Below are 7,496 nucleotides of genomic sequence, written 5' to 3'. Positions count from 1 at the left end.
ACACAAAAGCCCACATATTATAACATTATATTAACACAGAGATGCAGATTGGGCAAATCTATGCAGACAGTGGGGAAGCAGTGACTGGGTTTGTGTCCAGAGGAGACAGGGGAGTGGCTGTTGGTATGGGATTCCTTTTCAGGTGATGAAATATTCCTGGAGCCAGGTAGTGGTTAAGGGTATTACAACATTGAGCATGATATTAATGCTGTTTAGCTGGAATCTCATTTTTTGGTGATGCTAATTTGCACTATGTGTATTTTCCCACAAAAATAATAAATGACAAAATGAATAATTTATCAGACTTTCAAACCAGTTATAAAAGCAACCGATTTGTTGGGTAGATTGTAGCAAAATACAAAGACACGTGATAAAATTTATTTCCCTGCTGTCATTTTCATTGAGTCATTTCATAGGGACCCTATAGAATAGGGTCAAACACTGCTGTGAGCTTACAAGATTGAAACACTTTATAGGAATAGAAATATCATCTTTCTTCCACAGAGTAACTGGGATTTGGTACTGTGTACCTTTCATTTGGCAGCCTAACCCTTAACCACTATTCCACCAGGAACAGGGCTTCTACAGGGTGATGAAAAGATGAGGTTACATGTTAAGAAAACACAAGTATGTTCACAAATCCTAGTATTTGTATAAGATTCAATTAATAAAAGAGCATCAAAGAAATAGTCAAAGGGGAATTCAGGCTAGACATCAGCACTGGAGGCAAGAAGTATGATGAAACTGAGAGGCAGTTCAATTGGATGTTATGTTGATGATGATGCTTTATTTCTTAAACTGGTAATGAATTAATATTTTGTGATCATATTGCTATTATTTTTTTAGATCATTTTATTGGGGACTCATACAACTCTTATCACAATCCATAAATCCATCCATTGTGTCAAGCACTTTTGTACATTTGTATCCCTCCTCATTCTCAAAACATTTGCTTTCTACTTAGCCCTTGGTATCATCTCCTCCTTTTTTCCCCTCCTTCCCTGTCCCCCCCCACCCCATGAACCCTTGACAAATTATAAATTATACAAATAAAGACAGGTTTTGCACATCAAATTTTATATAATGCTCTAAGGTGTAAAACTGAGGAGAGGCCTTTCATATTCTAGAATCTATATAAGTTTTCCCACTGACTTCCCATAGACAAGTCATCTTTCTCAGACTTGAGTACATCAGGATCTCAGCATGAACTTATTAAAAATGATGGTCCCTGGATGCTCACCTGATGGCATGGTAAGATAAGCACTGGACTGCTAACTGAAAGCATTTTCTGTGGTTCAACCCCACCATACTTTCAGTGGGGGCAAGATGAGGGAATCTGCTCCGATAAAGATTTACAGATTTCAAAATCCTATATTACGTCATTAGAGGAGCTGTGGCGATATACAGGTTCCTCACTGAGCTGTAATCCACATGGTTGACGGTTCCAAACTAGCAGCAGTTCTTCAGGAGAAAGACAGCTTTTTACTCCCATAAAGAGTGACAGTCTTGGAAACCCACAAGGAGGATGTTATGAGACAGCATTGATTAAATGACAGGAAAATTTGTCTTTTATTTTGGTTTATGTAAAGTCATTAAGATTTGGGATAAATCCCATGGCAGTAGGGATATATATTCTAAGAGACCCTAATGCATGTATTCTTGGGGAAAGTAAAAGAAATTGAAATCTATAAACTTAGTACTTGAAGATATATAGGATACCTATCTTCTAGAGAGACGCCCAATTTAATTCCTCTATGAAACCTCAAATGTTTCCTCCTTTAAAATAAGACTTTATACTAAATTAGTTAGTAGCTGAAAGTTCCAAAAGAAAATCCATTTTTCTTGCAACAACTCAGAGACATCCTGTTTCATATCATGATTACAAACCCCAGATTATAATATCACAAGCCCAAGCCATCCCCGTTCACTAAACCCCTCTGCAAAGACTCTTTATTCAATAACTGTCGTAGTCACTCTTTATCATGCAAATGATATTCAAAGGTTCCAAATAATAGGAGGTGGGAAGGGTGTACTAGGATCAAACACTTATCCTACAGGACACATGCCTTTTGTTGTCTCTGTTGAACACTTTACTAAAAATAAACTTAAGAAAAACAGTATGTTTTCTTTCTGTAGGTATTATATTCTCTCTATGATATTATATCTGCATGTGCGGCAATTATCTAGAGAATCATGAGGAAAATTTGTCCTTGGATGAAGCCACCATGTTGAAGACTTCCGTTCTATTTTGGTAAATTCTCTAAATTTCCTTAAAAAAAAAGATATCTCTTTTATTCTACTTTTTGAGCAAAGTCTCTTAATTTTAATCCCAAAGGCTTCATCATTGAAGATGTTGAAATAGCCTACTATTACTAAGAACAATTATGCACATATTATTATGTTACATGATGAAATGAAACGGAGTGAGAATGACGTTGATACTAAAAAGGTATTATCACAGGCAGGTCTGAGTAATCAATAAATTATCAGACATGATACAGTCATTACGAGGAAGATTTCCTAAAAAAGAGTTTTCTCAAGCTTACCTTTATGTCTTTGTTCCTTAGACTGTAGATGAAAGGATTCATCATTTGGGGCACTACAATGTACATCACTGAGGCTACTGCCGTTTTTCTGGAAGACTGTGCACATAAAGCACTTATATACACACCAAAAGCTGTCCCATAGAATAGTTAAACAACTGAGAGGTGAGATCCACAGGTGGAAAAAACTTTATACTTCCCACTAGATGATGGTATCCTCAAAACAGAGGAGACAACTTGGGTGTAAGAGAATATAATCCCAGACAGAGGAACACCCACCAAAATGGAAGCAACAAAGCATATGAAGATGTTATTAATGAGGGTACTGGAGCAGGCAATCTCGAGGAGCTGAGGAAGTTCACAGAAAAACTGAGGTATTTCTGGGTGTGGACAGAAAGACAGATGCAAAATCATCAGACTGTGTAGCAGGGCAATCATTATACTAGTTAGCAAGGAAAGCAAAATCAGCAGGCCACAGAAGCAGGGATTCATGATGACTGCGTACCTCAGTGGGTAACAAATGGCGACATAGTGGTCATAGGCCATTGCTGCTAGAAGAAAATTTTCAAAAGCACAAAAAACCAGGACAAAGAAAATCTGGCTGAGGCAGCCTGTAAAAGTGATGGTCGGATTCTGCGTCTGGATGTTCAACAACATCTTTGGGATGGTAGTTGTGCTTACACAGATGTCAATAAAGGACAGATGGGAGAGAAAGAAGTACATGGGTGTGTGCAGGTGGGAGTCAGAGACGACGGCCAAGACAATGAGCAGGTTTCCAAGGACAGTGATCAGGTACATCACCAGGAAGAGGCTAAAAATGATGGGCTGAAGTTCTGGATCATCTGTGAGTCCCAGGAGAATGAACTCTGTAATGACTGTGTGGTTTCTGGGTGCTATATTGTTGATGACTCTGATAAAGAGATCAGGGAAAAAGAAAATTAGTTGTGTGTTTACAGAAAGTTCAACAGCAGCAGAAGCACTGGACACAGACTCTCTCTTGTAGAAAGGAATAGAAAAATAAAGGGGATGTCCAAAACCTATTTTTGGGTTTGAGCTTTGAAACTTTAAAAATATGAAAGAACACATTTATTCATAAATGGACTAGAATATATAGTTTTATTATTTCCAATATCTATGTTTATGTGTACATTTAAATATTTATCTATTAAAGATAATATGAATGATAAACCTGGGTGTCATCATGATAAATAAACTTGGGAAACTATGACATTCCCTATAGATCAGACACACACATTAGTGATGATACAAAGATACTCTAAGAATGAAGAGGATAAGCTGAATATGACAAGCCTTCTGTTTCCACCACAACCATATTGTTGCTAGGTGACATCAAATCACGCTCAACTCATAATGACCCGTGCACAACAGAAAGAAACACTTAGAGTCCTAGGCCATCTTACTAATTGCTCGAACCTTGAGCTTGTTGTTTCAGCCACTGTTTCAATCTATCTTTTTAACCATAGAGTTCTAGTAAATGTCATGAAATTTTGTTCACAGAAAAACTGGGGGATTTCCAGGTCTCTAGAGAAAGACAGATTCATTATGGTTTGAAAAGGTTTGGTGTTTCCTCAACTGTAAAATCATCTTGATTTTAGGGGCAGAGCAAGAGACCAAGCAAATTGGTGACTTCTTTGAAACCCATGTAAAGATACAAAGAAACTTGACCAGAAAATTATGAACAAAAAATTTTCCCATGAGAGTCCTCGCTTAATTTTTACCTACACTTATTTTATTCACATGCATGTGTTCTTGGACTTTTCTGTAGCCAAACACCTGCCCCCCTTGCAAAACGTAAACTAATGGACATTAGGTTACCTGGCTGACATCCTCAAGGATGAATGGGTGACATCTACTCTGGATGTAGAAAAGAGGAGGTCTGTCCTCAGGAAAGATAGAAAGTTTGAGTGAATCACTACGTTCCTGGGCACAAAAGATCATCTCTGTCAGTGTGGTCACTTATTATCCTTCCTTACAGGGAAAGAAGTCTTTAAGAGTAACATCATACACTTGCTATTTGCAGGTTTTGTATCCCTGGAGAATCAATATCCAAAGGTCCTCATTAAGCCAACACATGTATTGTCTCTTTTATCCCAGACAGTATGTATTGTTAATTTTCTAATTTTGTGAGGTCAATTCAACTTATTTGACACACTCTACTTATTTCTGTACTTTTCTTCATCATGGATGTTATAAAAATATATCCACAATTATTTTCCTGGTGGAAGTAGATCTTTTCTTTTTAGATAACCATAGAATTCTCTCTTGATCAATGGTCTCAAAAATGCAAATTAAATAATAGGTATGGAAGTACAGTTCAAATGTTTGAGTATTTAGGAAATAGGTTTGTAAATATTCCTTTCTCTCTCTCATTGCCACTGAGTTGATGCTGACTCATAGTAACCCTACAGGTCAGTGTGTTAATTCCCCTGTGAGTTTCTGGGACTGTAACTGGAAATTGAATAACCATAGGATCCAGCAATGCCACTATTAGGCATATACCCTAAAGAAATAAGAGACATAATGTGAGTGGAGATTTCTACTCCCATGTTCATAGCAGCACAGTTCACAATAGCTGGATATGGGTATCAGCCCAAATATGCAACTGCGGAAGACTGGATATAGAAACTATGGTACATACACAGAATGGAATACTAAGCATCCCTATAAAACAGCGATGAAAGCATGAAACACCACATGACATTTAATGACCTGGAAACCATTATGCTGTGTGAAATAAGTCTATCACAAAAGGATGAATATTGAATGGGTCCAAATATGTGTACTGTGAGAAGAGAAAACAATTAAACAAATCTTAGGAATCAATTCCTGAACAAAAGGAGAGAAGGCTACCTACTGGCCCTGGACCAAACCTCAAGGCCCTTGTGCACACTTCCCAAGAGCCAATGTGAAGGAGGAGAGCCCACATTGGCAGGCATCACTTCATTAAGAGGGGGGAATTGGTGGATGACCATCCACTTGAGGCCATACAACATGGAAACAAGCCTGGAGCACATCATTGATCCCCCACAGGAATGGAAGTAGAAGCTTTTCGGAACATCAAGTCAATGCCAGAAGAGGGGACCATCTACATCGTGGAGAAGACACTGATATTTGTTGGTGAGTATGGTGGGCAATTGGGGAAAAGTATCCTCACAGCAGGAAGGGATGGTAAACAATAAGCGTAGGGAACTTAGCGGGGCATAGGCCAGATTTCTTTCCCTGGGTAGACACTATGAATATGTTTCGACACAACCTTCAATGAACCACTGCATAGACTAATCACCATGATGATCATGGAAGCATGGCCCTGCAGGCAGCATGGCATAATGCAAGGGCGACACCATAAAGACTTAACATAGATGCCCTGCTGAATGAGCTGAACCCTGCCTCTAATGCCTACACTCTTGGAATGAGGATTGGGTTATTTAGATAGGAGAGGAGCAGATAGTTGCTCCCACAAAAAGGTGGAAGTGGCCATTATTGCACCTTCGACGAACCCTCAGCTCAGTGGGTGTTTAATGGAAAGGGCCCCAGGAACTCTATACATGTAGTACTTCTGAGCCCACCTTGAAGTGGCACAGCAGGTTCTGATCTATTGAGCAGGGATCTTCATTTGGAAGAATTGATCACAGGAGTTTCCCCCTGATATCAGTCTCCATTCTGAGGGTGAACAGACCCCGATATAATGGGAGATCAAACTTTACAAAGCGGAACAACACTCACATAGACTCCTCACACTGACAGTGTCTGGAGTGCTGCGTCATTGGGACAATTAATTATGATAATAATGCAATAGACAGATACCACAGGGGGTGATGGGCAGTGCTGTGCCTTTTTTATTATATGGGTTTTGCTTTACTGCTTGTGTCTCTCAGTCTTTCCTTTCCTTATTTCACTCTATCTCGTTCTCCCCTTCTTCCTTCCTTCCTTCCTTTCTTTTGTGTTCTTTTTATTTAGTTTCTGGTTGTCGTTAGTTGCTATTGATACACTTGGTCTTAGATGGTTCTGATGTTCTCATATTACTACCACCAAAGTCAACTTGAAATATTCATTCTCCAGAGAGCAACAAATTGAGTCTGGGTTCCTACTTAACTCTAGACCCAGTTCAAGAACAGTTGGTTCTGACAACATGGTCCTATTTAATACTAACCTACATGAAATGATCACTGAAGATAAGGGTCGTATAGCAAATTGTGGTGATGAAAGTAGATGGTGCCCAGCTATCAATCTGAATAGTGTCTGGCATCTTGAAGGCATGTGTTCTAAAAAGCAGCCATCTAAGCAAGGAGTCAACCATATCCGAAGCACACTAGCTTGTGTGATCCAAAGATAACAATTATAAAATTTGAATATGGAGAAGGAACAGTATCAGAGCAAATATTTGGAACACCCAATTTGTAGAAGGCTAAGCAGCACAGTGGAAGCACAAAGTGCATCTTCAGTTTCTAGTCAGAATGAGCCCATGGTAGATCCCCTCTAGCCCAAGACTAGAATTCCAAACAGCTTTATCCTCAGGCCATTGTAATCTTGATTAAGGTGGATCAAAATGGATACTTCACCAGTTGATTTCCTTACAGCCCTGAATTATATAGTTAGTTTATTGTCCCAACCTGGCGATAAACACATGTGGAGTTAATTAAAAGAGGGTGGAGGGATAAATGGCTCAATGAGCCTGGCCTTTCAAGTTCTCGGGTCTCTTGCTTTGTGATGGTCGGACCAGGGTGCACTTGCCTTAGCCAGTTCCGTGCTTTAACTGGCAAGGGTTACTTCCTGGAAGACATCCCTGAGGAGAAGCCACATGGACCTAACCCCAATGCAGCCCTGGGTGCATTGTGGAGAACCCTGCCAGCTAGATGATATGAAGTATAAGAAGTAGTAGAGAGTTGTGCCACAACAAGGTGGAAGTGGCCATTATTGTCCCTTGGATGAACT

The 7,496-nt window shown here is 39.3% G+C and overlaps 1 pseudogene; it reads right to left on the bottom strand.

Moving 5' to 3' along the window:
- Positions 1-2,504: 2,504 nt before the first annotated feature.
- LOC101658842 lies at positions 2,505-6,328 on the bottom strand (annotated as a pseudogene).
- Positions 6,329-7,496: the final 1,168 nt, after the last annotated feature.

The sequence above is a fragment of the Echinops telfairi genome, unplaced genomic scaffold, assembly GCF_000313985.2.
Source record: "Echinops telfairi isolate 266 unplaced genomic scaffold, ASM31398v2 ScPeMD7_7459;HRSCAF=8497, whole genome shotgun sequence".
Lineage (NCBI taxonomy): Eukaryota > Metazoa > Chordata > Mammalia > Afrosoricida > Tenrecidae > Echinops > Echinops telfairi.
This window is presented reverse-complemented; position numbering and strand designations above follow the sequence as displayed.